This window comes from Lissotriton vulgaris, chromosome 1_1 (genome assembly GCF_964263255.1).
Source record: "Lissotriton vulgaris chromosome 1_1, aLisVul1.2, whole genome shotgun sequence".
Taxonomy (NCBI): domain Eukaryota; kingdom Metazoa; phylum Chordata; class Amphibia; order Caudata; family Salamandridae; genus Lissotriton; species Lissotriton vulgaris.
In genome coordinates this window covers 1,401,220,462-1,401,233,701 of record NC_141685.1, presented here as the reverse complement: position 1 = coordinate 1,401,233,701, position 13,240 = coordinate 1,401,220,462, and the positions used below count along the sequence as shown (strand labels likewise).

Sequence of the window (13,240 nt, the reverse complement as noted above, 5' to 3'; positions counted from 1 at the left end):
AGGTTCTAGGCTTTGTCCCGAAGGACCGCCTTGTATGCTTCCCATGGTGTTACTTTGAAGATAACTGAGCCTTTCTAATCTTTAAAAGAGAGCTCTGTACCGGCCCGGAGCCCTACGACCATGTCGCAGTCCTGTAGGTCCCATGCACTAAGCCTCTAGCCAGTTCCCCCACCCTGGCTTGGTCCACCTAATCTCACTAGTAGAGGGCAGTGGTGTGAGAGCTCTCTAGCAAAGCAATCTGCCTGTTGTATATCTCCCAACTCTCCTGCTGGGGCAAATATGTAGTCTAGACTTAAAAACACTTTGTGGGCCCCCAAGAAGAACAAGTATCGCCTACTGGTGGGGTGCACCTGCCGCTACAGGTCTGATAGGCCTAGTGTAGCAGCAAAGTGTGAAAGAAGGATAGATGGCGAGATCGTTCCCAGTATACCAGACCTATCCTAGTTCACCACAATGGCATCATTAAAGTCCCAACCCATAATATGTAGTGAAAAGTTGGCTTCCAACAGGATTTCTGAATGTTTTGTCAGAGTTGGGGGCTGTAGTCCATGGGGTGCACCTAAACTAATGAGTGTATCATCAGTTTGACCCCATAACCCCTTCGCTCCCAAGTATCTACCAGAGGGATCAGATCACTGTTTCTCGACACGAAAGGGCACATTCTGTCTCACTAGGATAGCCACCCTTTTTGAACCAGAGGTTTACCCCGTATGTACCAGTGTGATTCTCAGAAATCTGCACTGTGTGTCACCGGGAGATGGGTTTCCTGCAGACAAATAACATCTGGATGCCGTCTTCTGATGTACTGTATTACCAGGCCCCTCTTGACTTTATTGCCCAGCTCATTAACATTCCAGGATAGTACTGTAATGGTCCAACCCAACTTCCTCCCCCCTCAGTGCATCTCCGACCAGTCTCCCCTCTAAATCGCCTCCTTCTGGACTTTTTGGATGTTGCTGTGGCGTTCCCTTTCATATCAGAGAACATTTTAAAGCGGCCACCTGCTGCACCTTTCAAATCATAATCCTCTTGCCTGTAAGATAACTGCAATTGTGACTGCCTGCTTAGTAGTAACATTTTGCAATATTTGTTGTTTAGATGGGTTCCTAGAGCTTTGCGCCCGGTGTCACTGCACCTCTAGGACCATTGCAATCACCGCCCTAATGCATTCTGGATAATTGCATGTGTTTACTATTAAAATGTAGCAATATTCTGTGTTTAGTGGGGTTCCTAGAGTTTTCATCCCTGGTGCCACTACACCTGCTGCACCATTGAAATAAAGCAAGTTAACTGCAATTGTGTCTGCCTGTATAGTAGTAAAGCATAGCAATATTAGGTGTTCAGAGGAGTTCTGACTACTTTTCGGCCTGGTGCCACTGCAGCTGCTGACCATTCAAATCATGACCCTAGTGCCTGAAAGATAATTGCACTTGTGATTACCTGTTTAGTTGTAAAATATAGCAATAATTGGTGTTTAGTGGGGTGCCTGGAGCTTTTGGTCCCAGTTCCACTGCACCTGCTGCACTAATGAAATAATTACCCTAGCGCTTTCTAGATAACTGCACTTGTGACTGCCTGTTCAGTTGTAAAATATAGCATTATTATGTGTTTAGAGGAGTTCTGACAACTTTGGGCCTGGAGCCATACCGAAAGACAGATAAAAACTTAGGAGAAGGACCAGTCCGGCATTGCCGGGAGGGGTAGGAACTCCATGGCGTAGGTTGGAACCTACTTCAACTGATCCTCTTCATCAAGGAATGTTATGTTATGTTTTTTTTTATAGCGCACGGCTACTCCGAAGAGTGTCCCGGCGCTGATGCACCAGTAGACCCCGTGAGAGAAAAAGATGGTGAAGGACTGCAGCGAAAAAACTACTATTACTGATGGAACAGCCTGGTCTTTAATTGGCGCCTGAATTTAAGAAGCTCATGCAGAAGTCATCTAAAGAAAATTAGAATGTACAACATGTTACTCCAAAAATGCTCTCTTATTTGCTTCATTCATATAGATTAGTGCTCATTCAAAACAATTATGTACGCTCACCCAGCTTGACTGGGGATTGGACCTCACCTCACCTGGACCAAGCTCAGGAACTAGAGGCCCCGCTCTGAAGGTAAAGCAAAGGGAAACCATAGAATAGAGAAAAAAAAGAGAACTTGAACTTTACAGTCCTTATCATACTCTGTTCTACAGACCCTCCTGTTGACAATCCTACTCAGGAGTTTGCCAATTCAGGACCGCCACATGGCTTATCTCAAACATTCTTCACAACGTATGTACTCACAGTTTAGGTGTAAGGATAAAGATCTCTAAAAACAAACACTAATTGGTATAGTGGTCTACCCACCGATTCCATTCAGTGTTCCTATATCTTCAGACAAGATAAAAAGGTACCCCCTCAACACAGAGTAGAACCAATATACATCTGTGCTCAATTCAATCAGGCATGCTCAAGCATGAAATGGCTCTTTGTACAATATAATAGCCTATCCATGCCTCTCAAAAAGACTTCCAAGCCCTTCTGAATATTGTCAATCCTTCGAGTTACAAGGCCAAATTACCAGCCAGTCAATGCTGAGAAAACCATGCTGGATAAAACCTCAACTCGTCTACCTGTCCGTCGTTGCCTCAGACGGATCCGGAGTCTAGGGAGGCAACAAACGGAGCAGGTGTGGCATTTTTAAGGGCCATCTGTGAGGCTAGAACCCGATCCTAATGGGACACACCCGCTAGCTCACAGAGATTCATATACAACAATTCTCCGCTGAAAAAAAGGGGTTTGCAACACCTTATGTGCACTCATGTTTCAAATCAAAATGCCTTGCGTAAACGAAAAAAGGGAAGAAGAAAAGCATCTTACTCCAATACCTGTTTACACTGTCTCCGCCCAAACTCTTGCGTAAGCGCTCACAAGAAGACGCGGAACTACAAAATGACGTCATGTATATGACGTTTGTAGTTTCTTGTTGAGGATACACTAACATTCCATCAGGCAGTCATTCTGGCTGAGCAGCAGGATATCACAATTGGCAAAATGTTATCGACTCCCTACGAACAGACAGCTGCAGCTAAGAGCTTGTTACAGCAATAAATATATGATATGAGAGGTGTTATGAGTCTGTAATAAAAAGATAACAAACCACATAGCCTACAAATGCCTATCATGGGCTGTGAATTCAAAGAACTGTCAAGTATAACTAGCAGACCTGACCCTAAAAATACATTAAGACTCCAGTGTCTGAAACCAAAACCAGACTAGATAATATCAGTAGTAGGGCTCTGTGAGACTGTGAAAAGATTGCTCTCTAAAGGGATAGAATATATCAACCCATAATATCCGACAGCCCATTGCACTGAATAGTAATCTACTGAGTAAGTACGAAAAAAACTTACACAATTAAGCTCACAATGTTGCCAATCACTTATTAACAGTGCTTTAAATGGGCCGGTACTCACCGGTACTGAGTACCGGCACTTCTGAATTTTCTGGCCCTCAGTACCGGCACTTCTTATTATGCAGGGAAGAGTACCGGTACTCTAATAGATGGCACCTCAGGCTCCGGTTATGTCTCTCCTATAGCACAGCGTAGATGCCGCTCTGCTTTTCAGGAGCATGTAAGCCGCCAAGCCTCTTTGCAGAGTCACTGCTGGAGATTCCAGCAGCGCCCATGTGAATGGCCTGAGACTGCAGGGGTCTAAGAGGGCTTGCTGTGCGTCACACTGTGATTAACAGTGCAGGGTCTAGACAGACCCTTCACTGTCAATCAGGTGCCAGAGGACTATTCACTTGAAAGTGCTTTAGTCTCACCCCCGCCCCTCTCCATCAGGTATGCAAATTGGTTGGGATGGGCAGTCAGCTAGTAATCCAGTTTTATTTAGGATATTAAGTGACAGCCCAACAAAATCCTCTGGCTTCGCGAAAGCCGTTTTCCCCCTCATCTTTTTATTCAGGACAGGAGCTGCTTCTCTTCGTGGAAGAAAAGAGTAGGGATGGTGCGGAGTCAAAACATGAAAAAAAGACTTCACCATCGCTCCTGAGACCCCTTCCAGGCAATGGTTAATGAGGGCCATACGGGGACATGCCCTGCTTCCCAACAGCCACAAAGCAGCAAACATGTTACTTTACCAACTTGTCCAAGAAGAATCAGGAAGTACCAAACGCGTGAGTAATGTTGGCAATCGCGGGAGCCGAGCCTACTTTTCTAGTCTAATGACAATTTTGGAGTAAAATCCTATCCCGAGACCAGGCTTCAATGATGCACAGCTAAAAAAAAGTTGAGGGTTGTATGCTGTGCGTGCAACAAATCTGTTCATGTAGCTTCAGAACATTGTTACTTAATAATAATGTGTGTGTGCGCCTGTTTTTCTGTAAGAGAAAAGGGAGAGAATCAGGACATTCAGTAGATTTTAGAGGGAATGTGTAGAGTGTGTGCGTGCGGTGTGTGTGTGTGTGTACGCTTGAGAGTATATAGTAGTGTGCCACACAAATAACAGTATGGAATTAAGAAGCAGCAAATATTACAAAACGAGCAACTGTTCACATGTCATCCTTTTTAGGTTTCATTTTGTGTAATGAGTTAACCTGTTTCGTTAGTGTTTTTCATAGTTGCTGCAATTGAAATAGAAGTCATTATGTATCATCATATGTTGTCCTAAGCCCCGCCCCTAGACCCGCCCACTCGCCACGCCTCTAGCTGATATTAATGAGTACCTGCACTTATTTTTTCCCATTTAAAGCACTGCTTATTCGGGTGCAGAGCTATGCAAAACAGGATATTTTGTTGTATCATATTTATAATTCGATCTAGCCCGAACCAATAAACTTGTAGGGCGACTTTTATTGCCAATAACTGTAATAAATCCTTATAGATCATTGTCTATCAAACATGCGACCTACTTATACTTGATCTCATTGAACAATGAACACCCATGTGTATCGTATGTTGAATACAGTCTTCGCCTTATCATATGTTTAACTCGCTACTCCTTAGTCTATAAAAAATTTCCCATAGGGACAGCATATAAACAGCCTTTCTCGTCCATTCCCAAAAGGATGATGGTATCTACAGTCATGGGTGGACTATATAGTGTGATAAACAGATGTACTCCACTCCTCATCTCAAATATTTACATATTTTACAGGCTGGTCCAAGGTATGTCATCATTAAGGCCAAGTGTATCACTACAGAGCCTGAATATCCACTTCTGCTCTTTCGTGAACAGATATCTTGAAATATCACCAATGTGTGACGGTATGAATGGTTTTTCCAATACTGTCCACTGAAAGTCTTCTTCTCCATGGTTCTTATCCACAAAATGTTTAGTAAGTCTCGTCGATGTCTTTTTACATCTAAACGAACTTCTGTGTTCCGGCTTACGTATTCGCACTTTGCGTGTTGTCATTCCGACATATCTAGTGGAACAGGGGAAAGTCAGAAGGTAAATCAATTGGGCACTGTTACAGTTCGTGAACTTAACTTGCTCCCATGGTCGATCAGTGTCTATGTCTACTGTTGTGGAATGTTTGGTCTGGGGACAAATAGAACAACTCCCACACTCCCACACGTTACTATTAAACCTGGAGGAGCACAACTCGCCCTCAAATATTCTGCCATTGCAGTGCCATGCACGGATGTGCTTGAATGTGATTTCTTAAGAATGAGGACTTTAGCTCACTCATCCTCTGACCCTACCGCTGGAATAGGAAGTGCCTCCAGAATACTTGGCATACTATCTAGTATTGTCTGGTAAACCGTGTCATCGTAGGCTAATCCACTGATTTCAGCCATCTTAAATGAGTAGTGTAAGCAATAAAAGGTAAAAAACGAGAGGAATAGCCAAGGATGCGACTATCAAGAATCAATAATACAACAAACTAATACTAACCCACAAAGTGTAGCTAGAATAAACTCCCTAATTAGTGTAGTCAACTATCAAAATACGACCCGCAGCCATCAGCTGCTCAAGAACAACCATACCACCGAGGGAGAAAGGGTCATAGGGATATTTAAAGACCTGCCCAGGTTCACATCCCCATTGCACTCTAATGTAAAACACAAAACGAACCAGGGGTCCGATAGCCAACACTGTAGCCAGCAGGCTTCAACTCCTCACAGAGGGAGTCAGATCGCAAGTCTCATTTTTTTTTATCAACCAGGCCAAGCCCACCACTGCAGAACACCGAGCAGCAGTTCATGTTTATTTTGTCTACTGAACAAGTATGTGCATTACCTGCAGAACAAACACTTTGGCTGCCAGTTGGACAGCAGCACAGCATGGATCTGTGGAAGAGGAATGTCTGTCACCAAGGCAAGGTTTGTATTCACATTTGTAAGTAGTTCAAACTTGGTGATATGCTTCATAAAAGGAAAGCGTTTACTAATAAGACAAGCGCTCTAAAGAAATGCAGTGAGCCACAACCTCCGCTTGCATTTCTGACAGAGTTAGAGTACAAAAATAGGAGTACATCTGCAAAGTATAACCAATTGAGGCTCTTCTAATGCTGCTAGAATGCTCCCTGATTATATGCAAATACGTGAAGAAGCAGTAAGCAGGATTGTGGTTGATTGAGTTCAAAATAGGATATACACCACGACTGCTGTAGAACCACTGACATGCCTAGTGAGAAATAAGCTGCTAAAGCACAATATTAAAGAAGGGTGAACACGCATGTGGTATCGGTATATGCGGGTGAGAATATGCTCTTCCATTTAATTATATTTCTAGTGCCACAACTAATGCAATGGGTGGATACATTTGAGCGAATCTCTTGGCTTCAGCTGAACTGTGACAAATAGTTAGTGTATCCGGTGGGCACGATGGGACGAGCTACAGTACAAATAACATAACATGTGCATTTGTAAAGCACACGTTCACCCGGAAGGGTATCTTGGTGCTGAATAACAAATGTTTATTGTTACCAACTCAATGTTACTCAATTACTCCCCCAACTTTCCATAAAATAGAACAAAAAGCCATAATGATGCTTGTGCATTTTGGTGGCAAGGAAAGAATTCTTACAGTATAAACTGCACAAAGTAAGAGGCATAGGCTGCATAGAATAGGTGGTGGCACTGGATAAGGCGCCCAATGTCATGGCAGGTAGGGGAGCATTGGTAAAAATAAGAATGTCCCGTGATGTTTATGTATCTTTCGAGGCTGTATGATTGAATACTCAACAGAAGTACATAGAACAAATATGCAGAGACGGTGACACTTGTGGGAAGGGAAAACGAACAGTCAGTTTAAGTGTCCTGCTGATGAACCGAGAGGAGTGAAAGCTGCAATTACCGTTTATGGAAGGCTATTACTTGGCATCAAAGCTGCAATACATAAAGTGGTTCACAGAGGATGGAAGCTTGTACAAGTATTTCACATGCGAAATAGCTAAGGAAGTAAGATGATTTTGGGTGGACACTGAAAATCGAAACAATTCTAAACTTTATACTGTGAGATCAGTTCAGAAACATGGGAAGCGGCCTGTAAAATGACAGATAATTAGTATCCACATGTCCTGGAGGTCAATCTTTTGAACTTTACTGGAGTTTCACAGGGCAGTGAATTGGCGGGAGGGCGGGGGTGGGGGGGAGGGGTCTACTATGTATGGAGGATCTGCTTTGAAGTGGCAAAAGGTTGACATTTAGGGAATCCCAGAATATTTACCAAGTGGTAGGCATAGAAGTCATACAGTATGCCAGAATAGTCAGGGCTGGTAAATGCCCCTGGGTGACTTTCCTTGAGGAACCAGCAACTAGAAGAATATCTAAAATTATTTTAGAAATAAATATCAAGAAATGAATAGCACAGATATATACTGCTATGAGAGAAGGCATGCCAACTGAACACTTTTTTTTTTGTTAAACCTTTTTATTGGATTTTATAATTTGGCATGTCATACATTACTTCATATTGCATATTTGACTGCTACAGTATTACACTCAACATTAACATTTTCATGAATATGAACAGCGGGGGCTATTACTCGGGCAATCAATTCTCCGACCGGTGTAAGGGGTCTTCCCGGGCACCTCTGTCTGAGCCGCCAGGGGACAACACGAGCCAAATGAACACTTATGGTGAGGGGAAGATGGGAGGAGGATTGTGGAGAGGCCTTTACATAAAAAGACTGAAAAGATGTCTGCAGCTTAACCACAGGCAAATTTAGTATTACTAGATTCAAATTGATGTAGTTCATTGTACTACACAGAACACACATAATACCGACATTAAAAAGATTGGAACACACTAAACAAGATTGATGCCTGTAGCATCGTGCTACAAATAACCACAGACGCTGGTTATACTTTAACTGGAGCCTTTATTATCTATGTCCAGCTCTCACCCTGTCCCTACTCTAACCGTCCCCTTCCTGTGTCCACTCCTCCCCTTCCTCTAGCCCCTTAGCTTCGCCCACACCCAACTACTAGAATGCACTCCAATATTACATCTCCCCCCTTGTTAACAAAATGAACTTAGCGTCTAACATATTTAGAGTTCCTGGGTCAGCCATACGAGTCCGCGGGCTGTTCGCTTGAGATATGTAGACGCATCTCAGCTTGCGTTGTGTGGCCTTCTGCCTCCTCGACGAGAGCATCTTTTATTACAAGAGTGCATCTTTGCACTTGCACGACTTCTCGTGTGATGTGTATATGTTCAGATTCATGGTGGTTTTTACTCAACTTCTGAGTGATCCACTCACCTTCAGTGTCTGAGGTGCCTATGGAGAGCTCAGTTTGATATCTGCAGTCTGTCCTCCTTTGTGACCCTTGTTCAAGTGACGCTCGGCCACTTTTCTGAGGGGATGTTGTTCTGGTTCCCTTCCGAGTGCCTGCATGTATTTTTACTTCCTTTTGCCTTGTCCGGTCGAGAACAACACTGTCTTCCTGTTCCGAGTCCTGGATACCAACCGTTGGGGTAAGAACTGCGGAGATCGTCTTGGTATGGCTTGGAGACTGATTTGCTGTCTCTGGTTGTCTCACCCACTCCTGCTCGCGCCTCGAACAGGTGAACCCTGGGACCTGCTGGGTATTTGTGTGTTTCGTTCTCATCCGATGATGACCTGTCTCTCTTGGCATGTCTGGCTTTCCTTGCAGATCGACTGGTTGGTCCGTTTTTATCTGGGTGCTAATGGCCACGATATCTGTTTTCCTTTTATAGGACCTTCGTGTCAACCTCGCTGCCCCTATCCGGGGTGACGGTGTAGTATTTGTGTCTTGATGCACCTGTGATTGATATGACAGGTTGTCTGGTGGAGTGATCGAGTGTGCATTGACGTTGGTGTGAGACGTGTCGCTCTTGACGGGAAGAATGTCCCTTGGTTCTCTGATGTGTTCGGGTGCTTGGCGCCGTGGCCGTTGTCGGGACCACAACTTTGTCGACTCAGAGGATCGGACCGACATGCTTTCTGAATCAGAGGAGTTCTCTGTCAGTTCCCTCTGAGAATGTTCCTTTGAGAATGTCTTAACGGGTGGTCTTCGGAACTGGGTAGTCCGTGACGAGCTGCTTTGCACGCCAGAACTGTCTTTGAGGTGTTTCTCCGGGCATCTTTCTCGAGGTGTCTTTGTTGTCAATTCACTGGAGGGGTTGTTCGATAACCACGTACTCATGTCTTGAGTTTGATGCCAGGGTATTCAGTTCTGTCTCTCTCGCATGATGATAATGGCTTCCTCTCAGTTTCTTCATTGGTTTGAGTGTCATGCACACGTTTGTCCTCCTCCTTTCGTTGTCTGGATGAATCAGTCCATCTTGTGCGGTCAACTTCCTCTTCACCCTTGTTTGGTGTACTGACATCTGTGTTACCGGTGTGGTGTGTTTTCCTGTTTGACGTCTTCTCGGACTCGTCTCTCGCCCAGTGAGATGCTTGTGTATGGTCGTGCATCGATTTCCAGTGTTGACTTGATTGGTTCAGTCTTCTATGTTTTGCCTTTCTTGCGCGTTTGTTGGACAGACTGTCATTTGGTCCATTGGTGCGACCTGAACTACTTGACCCTTCCTCTGCTTCAGAACCGTTTGCACCATCTGTTGATGACTTCTGGAGATTGAATAACTCCTTGAGGTTATATCAGTGTCGCTATCGCAATCCGAACTCATCCTGGTCTCTCGGGTTGGTGACTCGGAGTAGTTCATGACGCTTTGTCTCTTCTTTTGTCTTGGCTCTGATCTGCCTTCACCTTCCCTTTTTTTGGTTCTGTTTGATATGTCTTTTACTTCGACCCGCACTTCGACCTCGGCCCCTATGATAATTCTCCTTAGCGATCACTGCCCCTGAAGGATCTTGCGCTTCGTGTCTGCACTTGAACAGCCTTCAATTATCCGAAGTCGAACGGCTTCTTCATTTGTAAAGGTATTGAAGTGGCAGCTGGGTACTAGGCTCTGCAATAGGGCAATGAATTTTGGCAATGGTTCTCCTGGTTCCTGCCGTGCTGTGGTGAAGGCGATGCGAGCATGATCCACGTCTACCGGTGCATGGAAATGGGTACGTAGCTTCTTTTGGAGTCTCTCATAGGTCTCTATGTCCTTTTCAGGGAATGTTCTGACTAAACGTCAACCCTCATGGCCTACCAGCTGGAGGAGTAGTGTCAGACATTTTCTATCTCTTCGTTCACCGATCGCGTCAAGGAAATCGTCCAATGATTCCAGCCACCGGTTCCATTTGGGGCCCAAACTCTGACCGTCAGTCTGGGTCACTGGGGGCGGTACTTCAAGGCAGGGATTGGGCCGATGAGTTGCTGTAATCACCGCCATGAGGAAGGAAAGTTTCCGTCTGCTCCCGTCGCAGGCTTGTTCACTTTGCTTCCTGTCTTATTTGCTGACCACCTTCGGCCGAGATCCTTGGTCTGGCCGTTTCCTCAGAGGTTAATAAGCTTCGCAACTGTCTCGATCGGCGCTCGTTAATGAAGCTTGGATTTCTTGAGTTCCGAATGGCCACCACTTAGCTACACTATGCGTGACTCGTGGCTCGCTTTCTTTAGAGTTGTATGGTAGCTGCGGGTGGTTGGTGACTCTTCCGCGATGGTGCCTGGCACATTTGACATCCAGTTCACTCATGTGTCTTTTCTGAATTAGTGTAGGTTTTCCAATCTCTTCGTTGATGAGAGAGGGCTTCCTTGACATTCCTCCACTCGTGCTTCTGGATCATTTGTTTTCTTAACTCCCATTACTTTTAATTGTTCGTCTTCACGTGGTGCTGAACGTTTAATTTGGCGCTTGTCTTTGCTCGTTACATTCGGGGATCTGTGATCTGTACTTGCTTGTGCTCGCTGACTTCGGAGCTTGTGGTCATCCGTGCTTGCTTATGTTCAGTGCAGTCTTCGCTTGTTTCCGGCACTGGCTTGTGCTTGGCTCGCTGTGAACCGTGTATGTGCCAGTGCTCGTTGCTAACAGTTATTTTTGTTAATTCCCTTTCTTGTCACTTGTATCAGTGCGTGTTCGTGTTCACCGTTTGCTTTGCTTGTCTCTGGCATTTGCTGGTGCTTATTTCATCTGGCTGATGCGTATTCTTTCATTACATTTGCCACTGCTTGTTCACTTGCGTTTGTCAATGCTTGCTCTGTTTCAGGTACCAGTGCTTGTCTTATTTCCGTTGCACATGCTTGTTTTGCTTCCTTTACCAAGGCTTGCTTGCTTGATACTTGTCTTGTCTTTACTAATGCTTGTTTGCTTATTTCTCGTTGTTGCCAATGCTTGTTTGCTTGTTTCTTGCCTCCGCCAGTGCTTTTCTTGCAATTACCAATGCTTGATTGCTTGCCTCTTGCCTTCGCCAATGCTTGTTTGGTCTTCGCCAATGCTTGTTTGGTCTTCGTCAATGCTTGTTTGCTTGTCTCTTGTTTTCACCAATGCTTGTTTGGTCTTCGCCAATGCTTGTTTGTCTCTTGTCTACACCAATGCTTGTTCCATTACAGGTGCCAATGCTTGGTTTCATCAATTGGAGGTTGCCTGACTCCAAAATGGCACGCTGCTCCGTGAGAAGTGGTCGCTCCCTGCTCGTCCTGCACGGCTTACACAGCCTGCCTGCAATCAGATTGAAATCAGGGTATCGTAGCGCTCTCCCCATTTCTTGCTTGGTGCCAGGAAATCGTAGCGCTTTGACTTTATTTCCCTGCTTCACTGCGCTCGCATTGTGTAACTTGTGTCTTTTCTTTAAATTGCCAGATTTCACTACCTCACTGCGCTCACATTGTGTAACATGTGCTTTTTCATTTAAATTGCCAGATTGTACCGAGATCACTGCCCATAGCGTATTCCACCTCTGTGCCCCCAATCTCGCCCAGTTTCACTTCTACTATCGCTGCCATTTTGTTTGTTGTGCCTGCAGCCAGCCTCCCCACCCTGCTCCCGCCTCCCAGCTGATCCTCCCTCCCACAGACTTTAAAGGCCTGCCCCGCCGGAAATAGCGCTGTGACCTCTCTCGCTGCTCTGTGAGAAGCGGTCGCTCCTTGCTCGTCCTGCACTGCTTACACAGCCTGCCTGCAATCAGATTGAAATCAGGGTATCGTAGCGCTCTCCCCATTGCTTGCTTGGTGCCAGGAAATTGTAGCGCTTTGACTTTATTTCCCTGCTTCACTGCGCTCGCATTGTGTAACTTGTGTCTTTTCTTTAAATTGCCAGATTTCACTATCTCACTGCGCTCGCATTGTGTAACGTGTGCTTTTTCATTTAAATTGCCAGATTGTACCGAGATCACTGCCCATAGCGTATTCCACCTCTGTGCCCCCAATCTCGCCCAGTTTCACTTCTACTATCGCTGCCATTTTGTTTGTTGTGCCTGCAGCCAGCCTCCCCACCCCGCTCCCGCCTCCCAGCTGATCCTCCCTCCCACGGACTTTAAAGGCCTGTCCCGCTGGAAATAGCGCTGTGACCTCTCTCGCTGCTCCGGGAGAAGCGGTCGCTCCCTGCTCGTCCTGCACTGCTTACACAGCCTACCTGCAATCAGATTGAAATCAGGGTATCGTAGCGCTCTCCCCATTGCTTGCTTGGTGCCAGGAAATCGTAGCACTTTGACTTTATTTCCCTGCTTCACTGCGCTCGCATTGTGTAACTTGTGTCTTTTCTTTAAATTGCCAGATTTCACTACCTCACTGCGCTCGCATTGTGTAATGTGTGCTTTTTCATTTAAATTGCCAGATTGTACCGAGATCACTGCCCATAGCGTATTCCACCTCTGAGCCCCCAATCTCGCCCAGTTTCACTTCTACTATCGCTGCCATTTTGTTTGTTGTGCCTGCAGCCAGCCTCCCCACCC

At 45.4% G+C, this 13,240-nt stretch overlaps 1 protein-coding gene across 3 annotated transcripts in view; it reads right to left on the bottom strand.

Annotated features, from left to right (window-relative positions):
* Positions 1 to 13,240, bottom strand: part of PUS7 (pseudouridine synthase 7) — a 330,471-nt gene that overhangs the window by 295,592 nt on the left and 21,639 nt on the right. Inside the window, exon 2 of one of the 3 annotated variants that reach the window (XM_086967056.1) lies at positions 2,044 to 2,107. The exons of 1 other annotated variant lie outside the window; for it this stretch is intronic. The gene's annotated coding sequence lies outside the window, so the exon portion shown is untranslated. The remainder of the gene's footprint in view (positions 1 to 2,043; positions 2,108 to 13,240) is intronic. One more of the 3 variants, XM_086967062.1, reaches the window with a different exon arrangement.